The 25,455-nt window shown below is 38.0% G+C and overlaps 1 protein-coding gene and 1 non-coding gene across 4 annotated transcripts in view; both read left to right on the top strand.

Moving 5' to 3' along the window:
- Positions 1 to 18: 18 nt before the first annotated feature.
- MTMR2 (myotubularin related protein 2) overlaps positions 19 to 25,455 on the top strand; it is a 98,664-nt gene continuing 73,227 nt past the window's right edge. For 2 of the 3 annotated variants that reach the window (XM_006162585.3, XM_006162586.3), the window contains exon 1: positions 10,062 to 10,132. The gene's annotated coding sequence lies outside the window, so the exon portion shown is untranslated. Of the gene's footprint in view, positions 96 to 10,061; positions 10,133 to 25,455 lie in introns of those variants that run through there. The other variant, XM_006162587.3, reaches the window with a different exon arrangement.
- Positions 2,527 to 2,667, top strand: LOC114004790 (U4 spliceosomal RNA). Its single transcript, XR_003546863.1, has one exon. It is a non-coding gene; the product is annotated as a U4 spliceosomal RNA (small nuclear RNA).

Genomic DNA, 25,455 nt, shown 5'->3' with positions numbered 1-25,455 from the left:
GATTCGGCTCCCCGAGGCTGCGCCCGAGTTCCTCCCCGGGGACTGGGAACCACTTCTTTCTCCCTCTTTGGGGCGTGGAGGCTGAAGCAAAAGAGGTTAAAACTCGCTGCTGCTTTATCGGCCCCTTTGCTTTTTCGAATTCCGACCTCCCTTTCTCGCCCGTCGGGGTAGCCCCAGTGGATGACTTTCTCGGGTCTCTCGTTTTCTCTCAATTATCTCTTGGCCCGCCCTTCCCCCAGTCCTTTTTTTCTCATCTCCTGCCTGTCTTTCTTTGCTACTCTTTTCAGGACCCTCCTGCAGTCTGCCTTCTTCCATCAGTTCTGTGTCTGCGTTTTGGATTCTTGCCCAACCCTTTCTTTCCTCTTGTTTCCCATCAGTTCACTTCCTTATCTCTTTCAGGCTTTTCCCTGCTCTGATTTGCTCTCCGCCTCCCTGTTTTGCTTAAATGTGGCCACTGAAATGTCCCCTGTGTTCTTCCTTTCTATATCTTGCAGCTTGAAAGCCAATATGAAGGAGTGTGGGTGGTCTTTATTCCCAGGGATGGGTTTCAGAAAGCAAGATGAGCGGTAGTTCATCGTCCTTCGTGGCTACTGGTTCTCCAGGTGGTCATGTCTCTTGTAATAGATGGGATTTTATCCTGGAGTATTGAGGACTTTGTGTAGCTTTGCAGAGAGTGGGTGTAAATATTAAGTAGACGTATTTTGGATGCAGTCTTTTTATTTTCCAATAATGCTTTTAAAGTTTCGTGAAGTCATGAAAGATCGGTATTTGTTATACAGCCATACTGAAATTAGGGTCTTTCGCACTGAAAACTGTCTTGTTATGAGATAGTTACTAGATATTCAACTGCAGTGTGAAAACACAAAAATTTTGTTTTCTCCGTTGAATAGATTAAAGTCACTTTTAAAATTCATCTTGGACTCTGCCTAAGTATGGGTAGTGCTGCCATTTTTTTTTCCCTTGTTGGCGTTCAGTGGCTCATTGGAGATCCATGGACTGATCCCATCATCCTGAGTCAGATGCTCTTCCTGTACTCACTCAGTTCCTTGCCCCCTCCTTATTCCTTTTCTCCTAAGCAGGAGAAAATGGTTGATTTAATTGTCTTCTCTGTTAGGCTTTAAGCTCTTCCATCGTAATCATTTTCTTATCCTCAGCCTTTAATGTAGGCCCTGCATGGCAAAGGTTATCAAGAAATGGGTTTTCAAATGTATAGGTTGAATTATCTAGGAGAGAAATTTTCTTTACAGTTCATTATGTTGTACACATTTAAATATTTTTGAGTCTAGATCGTTGTGAAGTTTAGAAAGCTAAGGATTTACATGCTCAGCAGTGAAATCCTTTATTTAGAAAACAGGTTGGCAAACACTATAATTTTATGGGAAAGGTATAGGTGGTGACTAAGGTTCAAAATAGAATATGAAGAAAATAAAGCAGAGGCAGAGGATTTAGAACTACAGGAGGCAGCAGAGTATTTTGGAAAGAAGGCAGTAGTAGAAGCCAGGAGACTCAGGCCAGGAGACTCAGCTAGTATTTTCCTGTGTCATTTAGCCTCTCTGGTCTGTGATTTTCTCATCTTGTAAAATAAAAGAGTGTTGATCTAGAAAATCTGTGGATACGTTGGAGCACTAAAATTCTATCATTTTAAAATCTGAAGGACAACACTTAATAAGACAAATGCATTCTTATCAATTAGCTAAGATAGTCCATTGCAAATAACCCTTGTTTTGGATTTTTTAAGTGATACTAAAGAAAAGAAAGCCCAGCAACTTTAAAGTTCATACATGTGTTTTAATTTCTTAATTAAAATTTATGTTACTGACAAATGAGTGAAAAAATTAAGAACTCCTTGAAACAATTTTGACTAAGGTAGTTAAGTCTCATCCTCGCAGACAAAAATATGACTCCCTCTTTCCCACAGGAAAACGCCTGACGTTATTAACTCTGAAAGGTAGAAAAATAGCACTTATTGAATATCTACTGTATAGAAGTTACCTTGATATACCTTTTGTTTCACTAATCCAATCTATTTGTGCTAGTCTTTTTATCAAGGTATGAAATAGCTAAATTGTTAAATTTTTGCTTCTGTTGGTCTATGACGATGCAAAGTACGAATGTTTGTATTATATTAGCCTTTTGCAAGAATGTCCTTAAATTGTAGTTTGTTTTTATGTTTTCTGTGTTTATACAAAGATTTAGTTTAAAAATTGCCTTGCAAGGTTGTTTTTGACAGCTTCTGCAACATAATAGTTAATATTCTATTTGTCACAGAATGACTTTTACACAGTAGAATAACACATTTCTGCCGAATTCAGCTACAAAGAAAATTATTTATACAAAAAAATGTAAGTTTCTTATTTGTTAGAAAATAGAAACAGTGTAACTGAAGCTTAGCAAAACCTTTAGTCAAATTTGTAACTCAGGTTGTTAATACACAGTCATCCCTCTTGCCTGCCTTTTCCCAAGCGAGATTGGTTTTGGGACTCCTGAGGATTGGGCGCCCTGAGGGTATCAAAATTTGAGGTTGCTAGCTTTGCACAGTTGCAGTTTCGTAGCCAATGAGGTTTATCCGAGGCGCGATTATTGCTAATTGAAAATTTGAGGTTGCTCAAATCTGTTAAATGAAATGGCATAGTATTTACATGTAAACTATGTACATTTTCCTTTAAGCTTTAAGTCATCTTGAGATCACTTATAATACACAAGTACAGTGCTCACACATCACTCCATCCTGTAGATTCCAGGTAGTACTTGGTGTAGGGCAGATTGAAAATTCGTTGTTTGGAACTTTCTGGAGGTTTGCTTTCTTTGTTTGTTTTTGTTTTTTAATGTTTTCTACCTGAAGTTGGTTAAATTTGTGGATTCGGAGGTCTATGTTCAGTGGTTCACGGTTATCTGTGAGTTCACTTACCATGGTTTCAGTTACCCGTGGTCAACTGGTTTTAAAAAAAAAAAAAAAAAGTAAGTACAATAAGGTATTTGAGAGACTCAGAGACCATGTTCCCATAACTTTAATTATAGTGTAGTTATAATTGTTTTATTTTGTAATTAGCTGTTAATCTTTTACTGTGCCTAACATAAAATTAAACTTTATCTTAGGCACATATATAGAGGGAAAACCTAGTATTCGTAAGGTCTGTAGTGTTGGCGGTTTCAGGCATCCACTGGAAGTCTTGGGATGTATCCACCACAGAATGGAGGAACAAATGTATCTTGGGATTATGTGTCCTTCACCTGTTTTTCCATCTGCTACTCTTGATTACTTTGGCCCTTTCTCTAATTTACCTGGTTATTCATTTTATTTAATGGGTATTTCCTTCATCTGTCATGTATCCTCATGGTCTAGTTATTCTGGTCACCACTTGTTTGGCCCAGGTCATTTTGGTTTTATCAGTTAATGTCTAGTTCATAAACTCATTAACTTTTATGAGCATACCATATTTATAAGTAATTTACATAAATCAGGGGGAAGGTACACATAATTACTTCAATGAAGTAGTCCCCAACTAATTGCATTTTTACATTGCATGTCTTCCTTGAAATTATCTTTTGAAACAAGCTAATTGTGGATGTCTGTTTCCATGGATTTTTATTACACTTAGGACCTGAAGAGGCAGATGGGTTTCCAAGATTTGTAAAAATATTTTGTTGCAAGGTCCTATCTTTAATTTCAGCCTCAAGGTCATTAAAAGGCAATATGCTGTTAGGAAATATGCTTTTGGGTTGTTTTTCCAGTAGTGGTGATGGATTTATATAGAATCACACATTCTTACCCATTCTCATTATGACTCTTGGCTTGTCTTCTGAGGCAGCTGGCCAAGATTAGTGGTAGAAAGTACAGTAGCAAAACAAAGTCATGCTAACAGGTTCAAGCTAATGCCAACAGCCTTGGCGTTATGATGAGCATCTTGGTTCAGACATTGAACATATCATTAGGCTAAGCATTACTTATTTTTGTACTTTATTATTCCGGGACCCTAAAAGAACTTTAATGTTCTCTAATAAGACCTAATATTACTGTGAAGTAATAGTGACTATTGTCTACATTTTTTCAGGAAGACTCATTTTTAAAAAATTGTCAGAAGATGTGTGTGCTAGCGAGAGAGAGATGCAGAGAGAAGGAATGAGAAAGAAAGCACTCCCAGTGCTGTTTGGTCTTGCCGTAGCTCTTTATCTTTCATTTCTCTACCCCTTCCGGATTTGGGACACACATGCAATTTTGCCTGGTGCATTTTTCAAGCTGTTGAGGGCCACAGTTTGAAATGTGATTGGCCATGTGGGATCTGGCTACCAGTGCACAGTGCTTAACCAGCGGGCTATAGGGCAGGCCCAAGGAAGGGCATTTAAGGAGGTGAATTACTTAACCAGAGGTTGTGCCAGTTATTACTGAAGCTGAGATTGGGGCCTGTGTAGCTCTTTATCCTATTAGTTTCCTGTTAGTGTAGATCTGTAATTCCCAAAGTGAGGTGCCCAGACCAGCGGCATCATCATCCCTTGGGAATTTTAAAATGCATTCTCAGACCCCACCTCAGACCTAACTGAAGAAAAAACAGGGTCCGGTCTGACGGTCTGCTTTAGCACGCCCTCCAGGTGATCCTGATTCCTGCTTATGTTTGAGAACCTCTGTCCTGGTGCTTCTGCTAACTGGTGCCTAGTAACTCCATCAATATTGGATGAAGCTAAGATAAGGTGTTAGAGGTATGTAGGCCTATTGCTTGAGAACATTTTTGTACAAATGGTACCTAATGCAGTAGAAGGTAAAAGTTATCTCGTCAATTTATTACGTCTGATTTTTAGGAAATTTTCTGAGGTCCTTTCTTTCCTAGCCATGAGTAATATAAATCAAGTGTACATTTTAGGGTTTTTTTCTTTCAAATAGATCCTTAGTGAAATATAGTAGTGCTAACACGGATTAAAAACAGTTATAATTTCAGGAGGCCATCTCCTGAACCAGTAAGGCCTGTATTCTGCCCAAGGAAAGGAAATAACCTGGACACAGATGTCCAGAAAGCAGTAAGTTTATTTTGGAAAGCTGCCAGCTTAAGCTATTGTATTCAGAAATCACCAGGGCCAAAGATTGCATGTGATTCAGGATTTGAGTAGTGGAAATTGTCCAGATTTTAGTGTGGAATATTTTCCCTTTTTAAAGAAAATGGTTTCGAATTTGTAAAGCACTTGCTGTTTTTGTGTCTACTGTACGATTTAGTTAAATCAGTGAGTAGTATTAAACTATTTATTAGAGAGGTGATAGTCAAGAGTAGGGAGTTATTTGATAAGCCTCCTTTCCACAGGAAGCTAGATTAAAAATGGAATTCTTTAAAAAAAAAAAAAGTAAGATTGGTACAAGGTTATTGGAATAAAAGGAATTATGGAAGATGCTCTCTTACTGAAAATAGTAACTTTCGTTCTCTTTGCTGTAACATTTTACTCAGAAATAACTGTGCTTATCCTTCCTAGTTTGTTTCTGTATATGTACCAATATTGTTATCGCTAACGGTCATTAACAAGCAGGCTTCATGGCTTTCCTTACTCAAGTACATGGCAGTAGTCAGACATGGGTTTTTATTCTTTCAAAGACTCTTACTTGATGTGAATAACTCTTAGACTTTTTAAGTACTTTTTTGTCTAGGTTAAATAAGGGCAGAGATTGTCTTCTAAATATAAATTAACACAAAATATGTTTTATTCTGTGTATATCAAAAAGTATGAATACTGATACTTGGGAAATTCTTTTTATTTTTTTCAGTAAGCATTTAGGTTTAGCAGCATATAACAGAAAGTCTAAAGTAATGGTGACCTAAACCAGAAGGTATGCACCCCCATGTTAAAGCCCAGGGATCATCAATACAGATCTGATAAGGTAAATCTGAAAGGTCAAAGACCCAGATTCTTATGCCCTACATTCCAACTCCATGAGTTAAAATTGCTATTGGAGCTCTAGCCATTGCATCTTCAGGAGGAAAGGAAGAAGGGTATGCTTTCTCTTAAAAGGATACTTTTTTGGAAGTCACATGTAGTTCCATAGTGTACATCAAGCAGGCTAGGGCCGCATAGCAGGAGGTGAGCAGTGGGCAAGTGAGCAAAACGCCACCTTGGCATAGCAGGAGGTGAGCAGTGGGCAAGTGAGCAAAACGCCACCTGTATGTATAGCCACTTCCCACTGCTCGCATTACCACCTGAGCGCCACCTCCTGTCAGATCACCAGTGCGTTAGATTCTCATAGGAGGATGGAAGCTTCTGATTGCAGAAAAAACAGCTCAGGGCTCTTACTGTTTCTGCACTATGGCTAGTTGTGTAATTATTTTATTATATATTACAATACAATAATATTAGAAATAAAGTGTACAGTGTAATGTGCTTGAATCATTCCCCCCACCTCCGCCCCTGTCCTGCCCACTTCCCTGGAAAAATTGTCTTACAGGAAACTGATCCCTGGCGCCTAAAAGTTTGGAGACCTCTGGGCTAGAACATAGTTCCATGGCCATTTCTAGGCCACAAGGGAGGCTAGGAAATGTAGTCTCTTCTGGAAGGCTTTGTACTAAATTAAAAATGGAAGGTTTATGGCCAGCCTGGTAGCCTAGTGGTCAGGGGAGCTGGCTCCCACATGCTGAATTCTCACCTCAGCAGCTTGAAAGAAACATCAGGTACATGTCTGTGTATGCCCCAAATCCCAACAGGATGGAGAAATGGAGGAGAAGGAATTGTGACATGATCATGCCCCATTCAGGGTCCCACCCTCCCAGCTCCCTCTCTTTTTCTGGTACATACACATGTCTTCTGATAGTTTAAAAAAGAAAGAAAGAAAAAAAGAAAGAAAGAAATCGATGGGGTCAGCAGATAGTGTGATAGTTAAGCTGCTGGACTCCCAAATGGCTGATCACGGTTTGAGTCCCGGCCCTGGTGGCTTGCTTTCTCACTTTCTCAATCTCTCTGGTGAGTGTGCATGCTCTATAGCAAATTAAAAAATAATGATAATGAGACCAGCAGTTAGCGTAATGGCTATGTCACTGGACTCCCATGTAGTCAACCGAGGTTCGTGTCCTGGACCCGGTGGCTTAAAACTCACGCCGGGCGTGTATGCGTGCGTGCCCAAGATCCCGAGAGGAGAATGGAGGAGAAGGGATTGCAGCGTGGCCATCCCCCCTGGTGGGGGTAATTTCTCACTGTCTCTCTGTCTCTCTTTGTCTGGCGAGTGCACGCAACCTGTAGCAAAAACCTCTTCAAAAAATAAATGATAATAAAATTAAATAGTTCTTTTTTTTAAAAAATGAAGTTTTTGTCACTAAGGAGTAGGAAAGAATGTATACTGGAGACAGTCAGTACTTTCTGCCCTGGCTTACAAATGAATCATTTAAAAATAACATTTTCCAGATAGAGTCTGTACTACTTTGCTTATACCAAAGACACAAACAAATTTGCAAATGAGATGACAAAAATAGAAAATATACTGAGAGAGCTGACATATAGTAGAGACCAAAAAAGAAACTATGTTAGAGCAGTCTGAACTTTTGAGTTTGATGTTGGAGAGTGATACATTTAATAATGACTAGACCAGTAAGTGACAGGCGAATAACAATCAAATGGAGAATGATCAGTGGTGTTCTTTCCTGTTTTACTTAATTCGAAGAGCTCAAGGAGTTGTAAGGTGAAGTGGTGGTGATGAGAGTGATTGCCTCTTCTCTTTACTCCTTTTCATTTTGGCCTCTTATTTCTAAGTCATGTATCCACATGCTTTATCTCTTCCCGGAATATTGCGTCAGGTTCTATTTAGAAACTTTCATTTCTTTTCTAAGGGTTTGGTCTCCGTAAGAGCAACAAAGCTGCCTATTTTAAGCATATTATTTTATGAATGCTTTTGCCAATATTTTGTTTGCTTTTACATTCTGGAGATAATCATTTTATTGGAACCTTTGAGGAATCATTGTCCAACGTTCATGTGTCACCTGACGTAAATATTAATATTTTAATCATGTAACTTTAAACATTAGCCATTTAATCATTTAGGAGTGACTAAGGGAGAGTAGGTCGTCTATGGAGTGATAAAACACTTATTCATTAGGCTCAGAGGGCTCAGCAGGCATCAGTCACAAATACGTCCGTCCATCTTCCTTCTCAGCAGAATTGTCCTGACTGCTAACAGTAAATGAGCAGTTGCTCAAAAAGGGCTTTGCCGGGTTGTACATTAGCATAAGGAAAAGTCACTGGCTGATAATGGGCTGGTGATTACAAGCTGTAATTTTCATTCATCGAGTCAAAAATAGTCAAGGTAAAAAATAAATTTTTTTATGGTTTAGATGTCCTCTGCTGTTGATATTAGGCAACAGTCCTGACTGCTAACAGTAAATGAGCAGTTGCTCAAAAAGGGCTTTGCCGGGTTGTACATTAGCATAAGGAAAAGTCACTGGCTGATAATGGGCTGGTGATTACAAGCTGTAATTTTCATTCATCGAGTCAAAAATAGTCAAGGTAAAAAATAAATTTTTTTATGGTTTAGATGTCCTCTGCTGTTCATATTAGGCAACATTCTTCTATTATAACCAAAAGCAGTACCTAAAGATGGAAACACTTAAGATAAGCTTTGCTTTACAAGTGATAGATAGTTGTAATAATTGATAGCATTAATATTAATAAGCTATCAACAATAATTAATCTAAGAATAGCACTGAACATTCATTGTGTGGGGACCAGAAGATGGCGTAATGGCTATGTTGTTGAACTCCCATGTAGTTGACCGTGGTTCGAGTCCTGGACCCAGTGGCTTAACCTCATGCCAGGAGCCTGTGCATGCGTACCCAAGATTCCAAGAGGAGAATGGAGGAGAAGGGATTAAGGCATGGCCATCTACCTGGGGGGTAATTTCTTGCTTTCTGTCTCTCTGTCTCTATCTTTCTGGTGAGTGCACATGCCCTATAGCAAAAACCTCTCCAAAACAAAAAATTTATTGTGTGCTTTCTTGTGTTGGGCATAGTGCTAGATCATCTTACACATTTTTTCATAGCTGTTGATATATAAAGTAGACAGTACTAGTATTTCTATTTGCAGGTAAGAAAATAGAAGATTAGAAAGAGCAGTTTGGTGGCCAGCAGGTGGCATGCTGGTAGAGCCACAACTCCCACTTGACTGATCACTGTTCAAGTCCTGGACCTGGAGGCTTACTTTCCTACTTTCCCTTTTTCTCTCTCTGGTCAAATTAAACAAATAATAATGATGATAATAAATTAAATAAAATAATTATTTAAAAAAACTGTTTGACATTTGACCTCAGGTGTGTGGGTTGCAGAGAAGTGATTGCTGGGGCCAGCAGGTGGCATGGTGGTTGAGGCACTGGACTCCCATGTGGCCAGCTGCAGTTTGAGTCCTGAACCTAGCAGCCTGCCTTCAATAATAAAAAATAAAATTAAATAAATGATTCATCTCCTCTAAAAGAAGTAATTGTCCCTGAAGATCTGGTGGTGCCCCAGATCCAGAGCAAAGTGTGTGGTTAGAAAGCTGTCCCAGGGCAGGCCAATTGGGTGGTGATGAAAACATACAGTGAATTAAAACCATCCATATTTGGAGATAATTTTCTCTGGCCTTGAATTATTTTTTGTCTGTTTTCTTGGACTGAAATAGGACAACTTTTTTTTTTTTTTTTGTCTGATTGTTAAGATACTATCTTCTTCTTATTATTATTATTATCTCTTTAACAGAGATTTTAGGTGTGGTCTCCATTAATTCTGTCCTCCCACCCCAGCCTCCCGGTGAGCCTGGATTCCAGGCATGCTTCACTGTGCCATGTGGTTCTAGTTTGGTCCTGGGTCCCAGCCTTATCCTTCCACATGGCCCAGTACTGGACAGCTATGCCACACTGCCTGTGCCACTGTGGCTAGACTGAGGATAAAATCCTTTCCACTCAAAAGAACAGTTTCATATTTCGAACATTGGATACATTTTGAAGCAAGTAAACGTAATATTCAAGCCTCTTCCCTGTCCCACCCCCTTTCAGGCTTTACCCCATAATTTAGAAGACTTTAGGATTCTTAAAATACCTAAATTCCCTTAAGTTCCTTTGTGTTTGTTTACAGTTAATGTGTTAAGAACCATTGACATTTGAAGATCATCAGAACTGAAGATAAAACAACTCAAAAATTATAATGTAAGTGAATGGGAAAATGCAGATAAGATGGAAGACAAGAGTTAATATTGCTGGGGCCGGCAGGTGGTCTGGTGGTTAGGGGAGCTGGACTCCCACATGGCCAACCGTGGTTCAATTTTCGGACCCGGCAGTTTGCTTTCTCACTTTTTATTTTCTCTCTCTCACTTTCTATGTCCCTCTCTGATCAAATTAAAATAAACAAATAAAGTTAAATAAATAATTCTTAATAAAAAAAGTTAATATTGTCAACATTATTTCTGGAATCCATGTATCATTTCAAATAAAATTTGTGCAAATGGATAACCAGTACCCTGAAAGTTCAGTCCCAATTCCACATTGCAGTTCTTTAAATTCTGTGTTCTCTTCTACCCGGGGAAAATAGTCACTCACTAAGTTTTAGTCATCTAGTAATTTTTGTTAGAATTCTTTTGGCATCCATGTACTGGGTGGTTCTGTTTTATTTTATTTTCCTTCTTTAGTATTTTGCAGTTTGACTTGAGAAGGGATGATGGATGTTCATATTGTATTTTAAATTATAATGCATTTATTTAGGGACTGCTGATGTATGTTGTATATTTTAATCAACTTTCATTTTACTACCTTTTGGTGTGTGTCTTAGTTAAAAATAAGGCCACTTAGCTAGCCTCTTTTCCTTTCTCTTTTTACCTTTGTGCTGTATCTGCTCTTTTCTTTCCTTCCATTCTTTCTTTCCCTCTGAAAATATTTGTTTAGCATCTACTGTATCCTGCACTCTATTGGAGATCCTTGGTGTCGAGCTGAATCATATCATCTTTTTATACTGTTAGGGGCATCAGAGATCACCAGATTACAGTTTCTGATGTGTGGTTGAGTATCGCCTGTTTTGTTTTTTTTGCCCTAGATTTTCCTTAGGGCACGTACGCTTGCTGGAGAGAGATGGAGAGAGAGAAAGTGAGAGGGAAGGTGAGAAGATTACTCCTTAGGGGAATGGCCACACTGCAGTCCCTTCTCGATTCTCCTCTTGGGATTTTGGGCACAGGCACGTGTGCCGATGTGATTTTCAAGCTGTCTGGGCCTAGATCAGAACAGTGGTTGGCCACGTTGGAGTCCAGCACCTTAACCACCATGCCACCTGCTGGCCCCTTATCTATATATTTTAATTACTTGCTATGCTTGGCAAATGTTTAGCTTTCTGGATTCTAGCTCAGACATTCTGAATTACTGAGAATGAGCCCTAGAGTCTGCACTTAAAAGTTTGAGAGCCATTGATCCCGATGCTTTTTGGATTTTAGTCCAGCTCCATAAGTTTTCATGAAAACAGACCTAGAAAAGTTCAATAATTTACCCAAAGGCACAGTAAGTGTTCAAAGACCAGGAAAAGTTGGTGGTGTTCCCCCCAAGGCCACAGCGCTATCTATTGCCAGGGATGATCTCTTGGCTCCTAGTTCTAGACTTCACTGAATCACATGATTTTTGTGGGGTCAGACAGCTTCTCTGTGTTGTCCCTCTATACAGCCCTTTCCTTCTCCCAATTATAAGATCATAATCCATCACTATTCTTAAAAATAACTAAGAGCACATATGATTATGTATATAAGAAACACATAATGTTTTTTCATGTTTAATCAGGTACGTGAATGATTACGATTTTAAAATTACTGAGTATTAAAAAACCCTGATAGAGTCTTGGTAGACAAAAAAATGAAAACTTTATATTTATGCATTGTTTCTATGTAGACTTTAAGTTTTATGTTTCGGAAAAGGCGGCTCCGGTTTTTTTCCAATGATGTAGTAGGCACAGAGTTCATAGTACTTTGCAGATAAATAGAAGGTGCTTTATAAAGTTTGTTTTTTCTTCTGGAGTCTGTGAAATACACTAATAGGAGTGGTTTTATTTGCTTTGTATAAAATCGAATGCTTTATGTGCCATGCCAGAGAGCTTAACTTGAAATTTCACATTAGAAATACTGTATTGTTATAGTTGATATTCTCAGTATCTCTGAGGGAATAACATTTTTTGAAATATAAGTGTCTGAATTAATTTCAGTACTGTATATATTTTAAACAGTGTTATGTTTGGCATGTTGACAGTTTTTTTGAATTGTACCCTTACATAATAAAATGTATTAGGTCATTGGGAAAGTATTGATGTATTTTTATGTGTTTTTTATGCAAAAATGCATGACTTTCCCGACGACCCAATAGTTAACCTACTGTTTTTGAAATACTCTGTAATTCTTAAATTACTCGTAAGTTTAACCACAAAATATCATTACCCAGTTTTTCTAGATATTTTAGGACAAATTTTAATTCTTTTTTGCTTGTTTGTTTTTAGTTTTTTTTTGTATAGAGCACATATACTTGCTGGAGGTGGGGGGCAAGTGAGATATCACCTCCCTCCCCAGGAGAGATGGCCATATCACAATCCCTTCTCCTCCTTCTCCTCTCAGGATTTAGGGCTTGCACACACCATGCCCTGCATGATTTTCAAGTTGCTGGGTTGGTGACTCATGCCATGGTCTGCCACGTGGGAATCCAGTACCTTAACTACCATGTCACCAGCTGGCCTCAATTATATGATTATTTCAAAAAAATGTGGGTGGGGGAGCTGGCAGGTGGCATGGTGGTTAAGGGTGCTGGACTCCCACTTGGCTGATCATGATTTGAGTCCCAAACCTGCAGCTTGCTTTCTCACTCTTTTTCCCTCATTCTTTCCTCCTCTGGTTAAATTAAAATAAGTAAATGAATAAATAAAGTTAAAAATAATTCTTAAGTTTTTTTTCCAGATAGCTTATTTCTAATTATATTTTGCAATCATATGTTTTCTGTCCATTAAAAAGAAATTTGTTTTTGAGGGCCAGGCGTTGGCATGGTGGTTAAGGCACTGGATTCCCACATGGTCGGACTGTGGCTCTAGTTCCAGACCCAGTCTGAATCATGCTGGATGCTTGTGTGTGTGAGTCCAAAATCCCAGGAAGAGAATGGAGAATGAAGGTACTGCAGTGTGGCCATCTCCCTGGGGGTGAGTTCTTTCTTTCCCTTTCGCTGCCTCTCAGTATCTCGCTCTGGCAGACACACTCGCCCTTTGGCAAAAGCTCAAATGGCTAAAACCTAAAAAAAAAAAAGAATTTTTTTACTCTTTTTGTACCTATAGAATCAAAATTATAATGGCTCTGAAAGGTACTTTTTTATGTAGTCTTCCCTCCCTCACTATTTACTTTGGGATACTACAGTAAGGGGATTTGCCCAGGAGTAGAAGTTTTACACATACGTGAACAAACAGAATGACATTTATTATATTCCTATGATTATGTATGTGAAATGCTTTGAAAAGTATAAAGTGTCAGATACATAACATGTATTAATTATTATGCCCATTGAGCTTCCTTCTGATTTCATTAAAAATGTTTACTATTGTTCAATTTAAAATCAAGAAAGGAAAACAATATACAATTATCACTTAGTCTGTTCCTTTATTTCTTGTGTTCAGATTCTATCGACTCTTCTGAGTGTCTGATGCTAGTAGAAATTATGCAGGTTGCCTACATTTCTCCTTCACAGTGAGTCATTCATAGGCCACCTTCAGTAATTATCTAGAATACTTGGGGTGAGGGACCAGCCGTTGACATAATGGCTATGTCACTGGACTCCCATGTAGTCGACCGTGGTTCGAGTCCTGGACCCGGTGGCTTAAACTCACGCCGGGTGTAGGTGCGTGCGTGCCCAAGATCCCAAGAGGAGAATGGAGGAGAAGGGATTACAGTGTCCCCCAAGGGGGCGATTTCTCGCTTTCTGTCTCTCTGTCTCTCTCTTTCTGTCTGGCGAGCGCACACACCCTATAGCAAAAACCTGTCCGCAAAAAAAAGAAAAAAAAAAAAAACTTCGGGTGATATATCTATATCAGAAGACTTCTGTCAGCAGTTTTCTGTAGGAGGCAATGGTTAAGGAATAAACAAATTAATATTCACGATTATTCTTCAGTGTAAAGAAGCTAATAGTAAAATTAATGCATTTTGATATAATTTTTATACCAGTTAAAATACTATTTTACACATGATCTCTGTTCTTTCTCATCAGAATCCTGGGAGATAGGTCCTATTTGGCAGATAGTAACTGAAGCCCAGAGAAGTGACATGGTTTTCCAGTTTCTCTGCTTATAAGAGATGGAACTGGAACTTGAATTTTGACTCTAAATGTCATGCTGTTTCTGTTGTCAAACGTAAGTCATGACATGGAAGTAATAAAGTGCAGTGGGGTATTCATTTTGCCATTTAACTTCAATTCTGAATATTGGGAAAATTGATGACAGGTTCACCTTGTCCTCCCAGCCTACTTAGTGCATGTTTCTCTTTATTAATCTGACTCATTTCTACTTTAAAAATACTTAAAAGAAATGCAGATATCTGAGATAAAAGATTCATTCTCTGTATGGCTACCAATGTGTTCTGCCTAAAATTATAGGTTTAAATTATAGTGTTTAAATGTTTTTTTTTTTTTTAGAGTTTTTTGTTTGTTCATTTGTTTGTCTTTTGCTATATGGTGTGTGACCTTGCCAGAGAGACAGACAGAAAGAAAGAAATCACCCCTCAGGGGGGTGACCATGCCGCAATTCCTTCTCTTTTATTTCCTCTTGGGATTTTGGGCATGCACACACACATGCTTAGCGTGAGTTTCAATTCTTCAGGTCTGGAACTCGAACCATCAACCACATGGGAGTCCAGCACCTTAACCACTTCGTCACCTGCTGACCCCTAATTTTTTTTTTTTTTTTTTTTTTTTTTTTAGAGACTAGTGATGGACCAGCCAGTGACATAGTAGTTAAGGTGACTGGATCCTATCTGGCCGACTCTATGGTTCAAGTCCCCATCCCAGTGGCTTGAAGGATATGCCAGGTATGAAGTGACATGACCATCCTCCCAGGGGTCAGTCACATTACTCCCCTTCTCCCCCGCCAGCCTTTTTCAAGCAAGCACACATGTCCTCTAGGGGAAAAAAAAAAGTGATTGTGGTCTTGAAGTATAATGAACTATATACTCTCCAGAAATGTGCTACGTGGTATGCATAGTGTAATAAAAAGTCTTGATCCTTTCTTAGTTCTGGGTTCTTCAGTTCTGATATTGCTTTTTTACTATGATTCTGAATGATAGGATTTTTCTGAACTTTGATCTCCTTATTTATAAAAAGAGTAAAATGATAACCTACTATCTTACCTTTACAGGGTGGTTGTGAAACCCACAAATAATTATTGATAATGATGACAATAGGAAAAATAATACCCAATGCTTATGAAGTGAGTATGTGAGACACTGTCTTAATTATTTTTCATATCTTAACTCATTTAATCTCCATAGCAGTCTTCTGAGGTATAAGAATGATCATGATCCCCCATTTTATGTATGTAGAAACTGAGGAACAGAAAGGTTAAGTAACTTCACAAAGGTCACACAAGATGGTAGGATTCAGTACTTGGCAATCTCACCCCATAGTTGCTAGACAGAAGATAACATGTATGAGAGCACTTGGGATTTACAAAGGTATGGTAATGGGTAAAATGTTTTTGCGCTCTCCCGTTAGGCCCCATCTCTAAAAGGTCTCACCACTTCCTGAAACCATTGCACTGGGGCCAACCTTCTAGAATATGAAACGTGGAAGAAACCATTTTCCAAACCAACGACAGCAGAGGTCATTTATCTAGATAGATTACCATGTGCTTTCTATGCTTGTCTAGGTAAAACTGTTTGTTGAGCAAGCGTTTATCCAATAGATCAGTTTTTCCTTTATTAATGAGTCTGCTCTTTTACTTCAATTTAAGGTATAAGTGTTTGTTTCAGATTATTATGCTTTGAGCTCTAATATGACCAACTGGCAGGTTAGTATCACAGTTCTGACTAAGCTAATATGTAAAGGATTTTTCCCTCTTGACTACTTACGAATTCTGTAAATTTTAATTTCAGCTATCATCTGATTTTGAATCAGATTTTTGGTGGGGATTCTGAGAAGCACTGTGAAAGGATTGTTGGAAATGGTGCTGAGTTCCTCCTGCTCTCCAGTCCTCACTTCCACCTTTCATGGACACACTTATTTTGTCCAGCATACTTTGATTTATTTTTTAAATTCCCAGATAAGATCTTTGAAGAAGCAGTACTCTGGAAAGAAGGAAAAAAAAGTGTTAAGGGATTTTCTGTAGAAATCAGTTGTTCAGACATGCTATTGCATTATCAAGTTGTATATCTGTATTCTTAGTTTGGGAAATATAATTCCATAGGCCAGGATATAAAATGATAAAAACCCAAGTGTATGTAGGGTCACATGTACCTTAAAATCTTGGGTTTCCAAATCAAGTGCCGGCATATGCAGTTTGAAGACTATCCCAGAGCTCAAATCCCCTTTGTTTTCCTGTAGAATACAAAATGTGTTTCATTTCTGTCAATTAGATATTATGATGATAACATCATTTATGTCATCTCTTATAGGTTAGCTAAGGTAAAAATATAAATGCAGTATTCTAGCTTTGCATTTTAATAATTAAACACTGTCAATTAATTTGTTTGCGGATTGTTTTTCCATTTGGGGGGGTCCTGAAAGAATTCGGACAATGTGTCTTTTGTGTCCCAAATAGTTCATACACACTGCAGGCCTTTTATTACTTCTTTTAAACCAAATTTTCGATGGAATGACTAATAGAGCACGAACAGTGCTTATGACACTGTAGCCCATTGTGTTAAGTATAGAGAGCAGAATTTGCATTTCTAGAGAAGCTTGTTCACAATCAGAATATAGAAAGCATTCTTAAATGTTCTTGGGCAAACATCCTGTGTGTGTGCTCAGGACATTATTTATAAGAAAATACTTTCTAAAAAGAATCTTTTCTTTCTGCGGAACACTGAAGAAAAATTGAATTGGCATTAAGAGTGGAGCAGTTTAAATAAGGCAAGTAAGTGGTTTAGATTTTATTGTAATGACTATGGTCTGTAATGACTGGAAATAAGAGACACACAACATCTCTGAAATCCTCTGGAAGTATTTGTTTACTAGGAGATTTTCAAGATAGGTTACTTGTTTCCAAGTTTCCAGGTGGTTTTGAATCAAAAGTATAAAATTCTGGTATGTTTGTCTGTTTCTCTTAATTTTCAGACATTTTTATGTTATAAGAAATGTCTTTATTGAATTTTGAAATATTACGAAAAGCAAGAGAAATTTAAGTATGGCATCTGTTAATGCTTGGATTTTATTTTCTGTTTATTCTTGTGAAGGACCTTCATGTGTTGGTGTGACTGAGAGTAGAATAATTCCACTAAAAATCTAACAAACCAATAGTTGGAAAAGGTCAATACTTTCCTAATGGTTATATTAAAAATGCTGGTGGTAAAATTGGTTTTCTGATTGAAGCTTTGGGCAGTCTTCTGTCTGAATATATTGGAGGTTATGTAGGATGTATGTAGGTGTGTGCACATATATATTTAAAAGTTTTTCCATATTCAATTTTTTTAGCACATATGAAGATACTTTATAAATGTACGGATTTAAGTGAAGAATACTTCTAGGGCCAAGTGTTTTGCTTCATTTTTTATTTAATTAATGGAATCTTTCTTACAAGGAAAATCTTATATCTGATTTCATCCTGTTTTCTAAAGAAAGTACACTAATCTTTGTACAATGCTAATTGTTGAATGCTTTCTACTAGTTAAGTATTTAACACTAAGTACTTTTTAATAGATCATGTTTTTGTCAGTTTTTTTAGTCATAGTTTCATTTTATTTTATATATCAAAATGCACTTAAAGTGACTTGCCTGAATTTTTATTTGCTAAATGAAATCAGCCTTTGTGACTGTGACGCTCATATTTTCAACCACTAAGCACTTGACTTCTGTGTTCTCTTATGTGTTCCCATTGCGTCCTTCATATCCCTTCATTCCCACACTTAACTCTGAGGAGATACTCACACACTGGCAGTTCCATTAGACTGTAAGTCTCTTGAAGATAGTGAATCTTATTTTCAAGATGTTTCACTATCAGTGTACTGTGTTCTCAGTACATTTTTAAGAAAAAAAAAGACAATTTAGGAAATTTATATTCCTCAAGTGAAAGAGAAGAGTGGGGAGAGTAAGAAAAGATGGCTAAGGCTGAGATTTTAACTCTACCCTTCTAAAGAAACTGAGGTAGTGCTTTGAGATCTGAGATTATTTGGAGGTAATAAGTGAATGCCTACTCTCTGGAGACAAATTTTTTTGCCTTTACAATATCAGCAGGGATATTTTTAAGTCCAGGGATGTTGCATTAAATAATACTTCCAGAGTAGGTACCAAATTTAATTTGTTTAGTGTCAGAAATTTAGGGCTTAAAGATAGGGTATCATGAAGGATTGAGAAAAGAGACGAGGAAAAGGTTAAAGCAGGGGGCTAAAGCTCTCTTGGAGCGGAAGCAAAACTGCACCAGAGCAGAGACCATTTATTCCAAATTAAATCAGATAAGCAGTGGGTGAGTTTAGCTATAAAGAATAATGTACAGTATACATGACATTCTTTCTTTGTAGGTTATATTCCTGGTACAAAGTTGATGGTATCATTAACTTAGTATTTAGACAACATTTTGGCTTGTGGAATGCTATCGACATCTTGAGACAGAGCTCATGCTTGGAGCTCTATCCAGTTGACCATGCAGCCCCTGTGGCATTCCGTCCAGGAATGGGGTTGCATTCTTCCCTTCTGGCTATCTCTCAAGCCTGGGCTGGTTTCTGTTGTCAACAGTTTAGATATAATTTTCTGTTTGCAAGTTCTTTTTGTTTGTATTTCTTAAAGTTTGCTAAGGGTCATGTGAGCTCACCAGAGAGAGACAGGCATAAGGGAAGAGAGAGACAGACAGAGACAGACAGAAGAAGAAAGCACCCTCTAAGGGGATGATCATGATGCAGTTCTTTCTCTTTCATCCTTTTCTCAGGATTTTGGACATTTGCGCACACATGCCTGGTGTGTTTTTTAAGTCATCCGGTCCGGGTAGGCCATGTGGGATCCAGTTACTCCAACCACCTTGTCACCAAGTCGTCCTTAATTTGCAAGTTTCTATCCTGATTAATCCTCAGGAAAGTGTGCAACTAAAAAAGAGGGAAACAAATCCTAACTATAGCAAAAACACAAAAGTGTAGAATGCTTTCTTTTATTTATTGGTACCATTGGGAATTGCTGAAGACCCAATATTTTAAGACACTTATAGATGGGGACCAGCAGTTGGCATAATGACTGTGTTGCTGGATTCCCATGTGGTTAACCATGGTTTGAGTCCCGGACCCAGTGACTTAAACTTATGCCGAACGTGAATGCCCAACATCCTGAGTAGAGAGTGGAGAAGGGATTGTGGCGTGACCATCCCCCCCAGGGGGTGATTTCTTGCTTTCTGTCTGTCTTTCTGGCAAGTGCACACACCCTATAGCAAAAATGCCTCCACAAAAAAAAAAAAAAAAGCCTATAGAGAGTAATTCCCTCTACCAATAATTAGTTTGTATGACTGTGCACCTACATGATACACTTGGAAATAGAACTTTTGAGATGACAAGAACCAATCATTGCTCTTAGAAGTAGTGTAGCAAAAGAGAATAATATTCTATGTTAATAACAACAGACCAGTAAATGTGGGGGACTGACTAAGAGTCAGATGATGGGATTTCTGTTTTGATTTTGTGGTGGAAAGAAAATGGTGTCACTGTGACTGAGATAGTGGCCCCGCTGTTAGAAAACAGAGGATGACTAGTGCTGTATTAAAGTAGGCCTCTCTTTCTCGAAATGTAAGTTCCGTTCTTTCATAGGTATGTGTACATGTGTGTTTATTTGTGCTTTTTGTGTGTGTGTGTGTGTGTGTGCATGGAACCAGAAGGTAATATTTAAATAATATTGACTTTATTCTTTTCATTTAGGAATCGAGAATAATGTAATTTAAGATAGAAAGAAATGTACACATGTAGGAATTTTCACTTTGCAAGCTAAGTAACGTGATTGAATGTATAAAAGAAATTGAAGTTAATAATAAAAAAAAAGAGTGGATCAAAGAGAGGAGAATCTTAGTGAAAATAACTTGCCACTTATGAGTAAGGCCTTACAAATTTGCTTAAATGCACTTGCAGATATAAATTGTTTGCGTGTTCATATAATCCTTAACTGTGCTTCCTAAAGGTTGATAATGAGACGGAATTTAGTACATTAGAATATGATTGCAGTTTTATTCTAAGTGGTTTTTGAATCTCTTGGAAAAGGGATCTAAAATATGAATAAATATAAGTATTTATAATAAAATTGGTACACTTAACAGGAAGGAGTATTCCAGAGTGCTAGCCATCCTCTAATCAGTTTTATTCTTCTTGAGAAAATACTCTCTTTAAAACAAAATTAATTTCTAGGTTGTGCATTTTGTTTCTATTTTTGTTTTTTGTTGTGGCAAAGTTATTAAAAATACTAATGCTCTTGAGGGTAGGAATTCTATTTTGTCCAAGCTTGAGATATTATGATTGTTTTTGTTACAAAGTACACTTAATTTTCCATTATTCTAACTCTTATCAATTACTTGAGTTATCCAGGGCATGAGATTTTTCTTTATTATGGCTTAGATATTTGAACTTTGTCAGTGGTTTTTCTGTATCTCCATTAGAGGCCTTTAGGAACAGAAGGGAATCATGATTATAATTTAATTTGATTTCCTGACAACTATGGTTAAGGGCTGGGGCAGAAAAAGTATCTGTACTAATTGGTAATGTGGAACAAATTTTTACGATGCTGCAGCTGTGAGAGAGGCCTTTCTATGGGGCAAGTTTATGTGGTATAATTAAGAAATGATGTTGAAGGACGAGTCTTTGAATCACATTTCTAAATGGGACAATAGTTTGTGTATGTGCACGTTTGTGTGGGGAGGGGAGAGTTGACATTTGCCTATCAAGAGATGAGGGGCTATTGAAAATAGTGAAAGGAAGTTTAATAGATATTTCCATAGATATATTCCAGTAGACATTTAGAATTGTAACTCTTTACTTCATCTGTGATCCTAGAATTTTGTGTCTGTGTTCCAAATCACAGAATCTTAGATTTTAACTTCCAGATTATCTTCTATAGAAATTCCTCCCCTCTGGTCTTCCTTATGGACTTTGAGTAGCGTCTTTGACAAGACCCTTCCCCAACACTTCCTGTTCTATTTGGAGACCACTCTCATCCTGACAAGAGGCTTAATAGAACACAGGAAATGAACCCTTATTAAATCCATCAAGTAAATGTGGTATGGCAAATAAAGAGTGATTGCTTAGTTGAGAAACATAGCTGTTTCTCAATTAAGCATGCAATGAGGGGAATCTCTGTTTTGACAGGAGTGAGAGATGGCATTTAGTGATTAAAGCAGATACTACTGAGTACTGGCTCTAATACAATTTGAATAATAGCGTCACAGTTCTTCTAATTTGACTGTTTGAAATCTCTCTGTGAAATGTCAATAATTATGAAATTAAAGATCGTTAGACGAAGTGTATTTGGATGATGAATCATGTCTTTATATAACATCTCTTCATTTGTGTGCCCAAATTCTTTGTGATTAGGCCTCTGTCAAAACAACATGGTGCGATTTTTTTCTGACATCATGTGACTTTTCCACAAGTCCTTTATTTTTATCTTCTCAGATATTTATTTATTTAACATTTTTTCCCCTATGATTCAGTTCTCCCTCTTATTTTAGTATGACTAGATCTGGCCCACTATTTTATTGTTTTCATTTTTAATATAATGAGTATGTTATAAATGGTAATCTCTAAAAGTGTTCTGATTTTTTAGTTAGAAAGTTTTCTTGATAAACAAGCATTTATTGATCTTGTATATTTTACCAAGCTAGAAAACAAACTTGTTTGGAAACATTAGCGAAGAACCTGTTGGAGAAAGCTAGGAATTAAAAATAACTCTGCCGAAGTGTGTGTGTGTGTACGTGTGCATATATCAGAGCAGAATGGCATTAATGTAGAAAGTCTTCCTGAGAAGATGTCTTTTGTTTCTTAGCCTCATACGTATTTGTTCTTTGCTTGAAACTTAACTCTCAAGCATTTCAGTAGCAACTTCATTTTCTCCATTTTTTGGCTGTGGCATGTGGGTATGTAAAAAAAAAAAAAAAAGAAGAATATTACAACTTAGACAGCATTATCACATCATTTTAACTTGGCCCTTCTAACTACCTATTAGGTAGAGCAGACATTTTTACCCCCACTTTACAATAGGAAATTGTAGTTCTGAAGGGCTAAGTGACTTTACATGATTTGTGAGGCCTAGTATTACTTTCTCTTTTCATAGCTTAAACTTCTTACACGTTCTGGTTGAAGTGGGAGAGTAGTCTATCACTATGTTGGAATTTGCCAAAGGATCTTCTGCTGTGTACTGCAAAGGTGTTTTTAGTATGATTACATGTAACAGTCTCCTGTTCAATTCCAAACTGTAGGGACCAGCAGTTAGTGTAATGGCTATGTTGCTGGACTCCCAATTTGAGTCCGGGACGCAGTGTCTTTTTTTTTTTTTTTTTTTGGAGAGGTTTTTGCTATAGGGCGCGCGCACTCGCCAGAAAGAGAGAGAGACATAGAGACAGAAAGCGAGAAATCACCCCCCAGGGAGGATAGCCACGTCGCAATCCCTTCTCCTCCATTCTCCTCTTGGGATCTTGAGCACGCACGCACACACGCCCGGCGTGAGTTTTAAGCCACCGGGTCCGGGATATGAACCGTGGTCGACTACGTGGGAGTCCAGCGATATAGCCATTACACTAACTGCTGGTTCCCCGGACCCAGTGGCTTAAACTCACACCAGGCACCTGTGTGTGCGTGCCCAAGATCCCGAGAGGAGAAAGGAGGAGAAGGGATTGCGGTGTGGTCATCCCCCCTGGGGGAGTGATTTCTCACTTTCTGTCCCTCTGTCCTCTCTCTGTCTTTCTGGTGAGTGCATGTGCCCTATAGCAAAAGCCTCTCCCAAAAGAAAGAAATTCCTGACTGTAGACACCTTTTCATTGTCTTGGGAAAATAAATAGTGCGTAATATTTGGATAAAAGTAGAAAGCAAACATCTCTTTTCAACAATTAACAATGAAAAGTGATTTTTAGAGGTAAATGTGAAATTTCCTTTACTAGAGATTATTTTGATTTATATAAATCATCATATTTTATCTCTGGCAGAGATTGTCTCGTTATGGTTAGTTTAACTTCTTGTTTATTTAACAAGCAACTTGTTAGAGTGTCATGTGTTTTAATCCTATAGTCCTATGTTTAACCTCATGATGGCTGTAGCTGGTGTCCTATTCCAGCCTCCATTAAATAAAAATACTAGTTTGTGTTTTTTTTGGTTTTTTTTTTTTGGTCAAATAATGTACTAAACTCTTTGCATGCATTATTTCATTATATCCTTACAAGTATGTGAACAGTTTCTAGTATATTGTAACCATTCAGTAAGTGTTAACTAATTCATTCCATAAATTACAATAAATTCTTGTTTTTGAGCTTCTATTCTATGTTAGTTAGACATTAGTCTAGAGTTAGGTCAATGTTTCTCAACACTTTTTTAAAATCATCACCTTCTTGAGCATTTTTAGACATTTTCTTCCTTTAATTGTCCTTTTGACTCATGAAAACATATTGCCGATATACTATATGTCATTTTATGAGCTGAAGACACACACACACACACACACACGCTTTATACTTAAAAAGAGTAAGATTTTTTTTTCTCTTTAGAGAGATTTTTGCTATAGGGTGCATTCACTCACCAGAGAGACCGAAAGCGAGAAATCCCCCCAGCCCCAAGGGAGGATGGCCACAATACAATCCCTTCTCCTCCATTCTCTCGGCATTTTGGGCACACACACAAAGACAACACCTGGCATGAGTTTTAAGCCCCTAGGTCCCGTACTTGAACCATGGTCAACTACATGGGAGTCCAGTGATGTAACCACTTTGCCATCTGCTAGTCCCAAGTAAGTTTTTTTTTTTTAACCCATACATCCAAACAACCTCTTTTTGCCCTATGCTAGAAAACATCTTTATATAGCAGGGGATACTTTGGCCAGTGCCCCCACAGAGATAAACTACTGTCCCACTTCAACCAGGACCTGTAAGTTTAAGCTATGAGAAGAGAAATACGAATTCCTTCTCTTGGGGATGCATAGGCTATACTACCAGAGACACAGTAGTGAATAAAAAAGTCAAAACTCTAAACCCTCATAGAGCTTACATTTTTAAGGGGAATGGAGTAGAGGGGACTGTGGGAGACAAAATGTTTAAACAAATAAAAGCAAAATCATGGCACATGGTAATGCAGACTCTGGGAAAAATAAAGGAGGAAAGACATTAGAGAATGAGTGTGTTTAGAGTGGTTCACATTTTTTTTTAGAGAGTTTTTTTGTTGTTGTTGTTATGGGGCATGTGCGCTCACCAGCGACATAGCCATTACGCTAACTGCTGGTCCCCTAGAATGGTTCACATTTTATGGCCCGGTAAAGTCTCACTAGTAAGGTTCTATTTTATTTTGTGCAATAGCTGAAGGAGGTAGATATTTGGGAGAAGAGTTTTGACAGGATAACCAAAGGTATCAAGGTCTTAGCGTGGGAATTGCTTGATGTGATGGAGGAACCATAAGGAGGAGTGTGGTCACAGTGTGAGGGAGCAAAAGGCAAAAGGGACAGTAGTAGATAGAACATGAGGTCATGGAGGCAGGGTTAGAAGCAGATTGTGAAAGACTTCCTGGCCCATTTTAAGGCTTTTGGCTTTCATGCAGAGGAGGAGAGGAAGACACTGAAAGGTTTTGAGTGGAAGGGTGGCAATGATCAGATGTTTCAAAAGGATCATTCTGGCTCCTGTGTTAAGAATAGTCTGGGCTACAGAAGCAAAGAGACTGGTGTAGAGGAAATTGGATCATCCAGGAGGGAGATAATGTAACAGAGAAGAGGATTGATTAGATACTGGATGTATTTTGAAGGTACAGCCAACAAAATGTCCTGACTGATTGAACATGGAGTATAACAGAGTAGTCAAAGTGATTCCAAAGTTTTTGACCCAGGAAAGTGAAAGGACAGAATCACTGTTTCCTAAGAGATGGAAGACTGTTGGAACTGGTTTCAGGGATAAGAGCATGAGTGGTTTTGGGCATATTAAACAACCATCTGTAGGTATTAAATCAATAGATTATTGAAACTGGAAATCTTTTTTTTGTTTTTGTTTTTGGAGATTTTTTTTGTTTGCTATAGGGCAAGTGCGCTCGCCAGACGGACAGAGAGATAGAAAGTGAGAAATCACCCCCCAGGGGGGATGGCCATGCCACAATCCCTTCTCCTCCATTCTCCTCTCAGGATCT

This window comes from Tupaia chinensis, unplaced genomic scaffold (assembly GCF_000334495.1).
Source record: "Tupaia chinensis unplaced genomic scaffold, TupChi_1.0 Scaffold140218_1, whole genome shotgun sequence".
Classification (NCBI taxonomy): Eukaryota; Metazoa; Chordata; class Mammalia; order Scandentia; family Tupaiidae; genus Tupaia; species Tupaia belangeri.
This window is presented reverse-complemented; position numbering and strand designations above follow the sequence as displayed.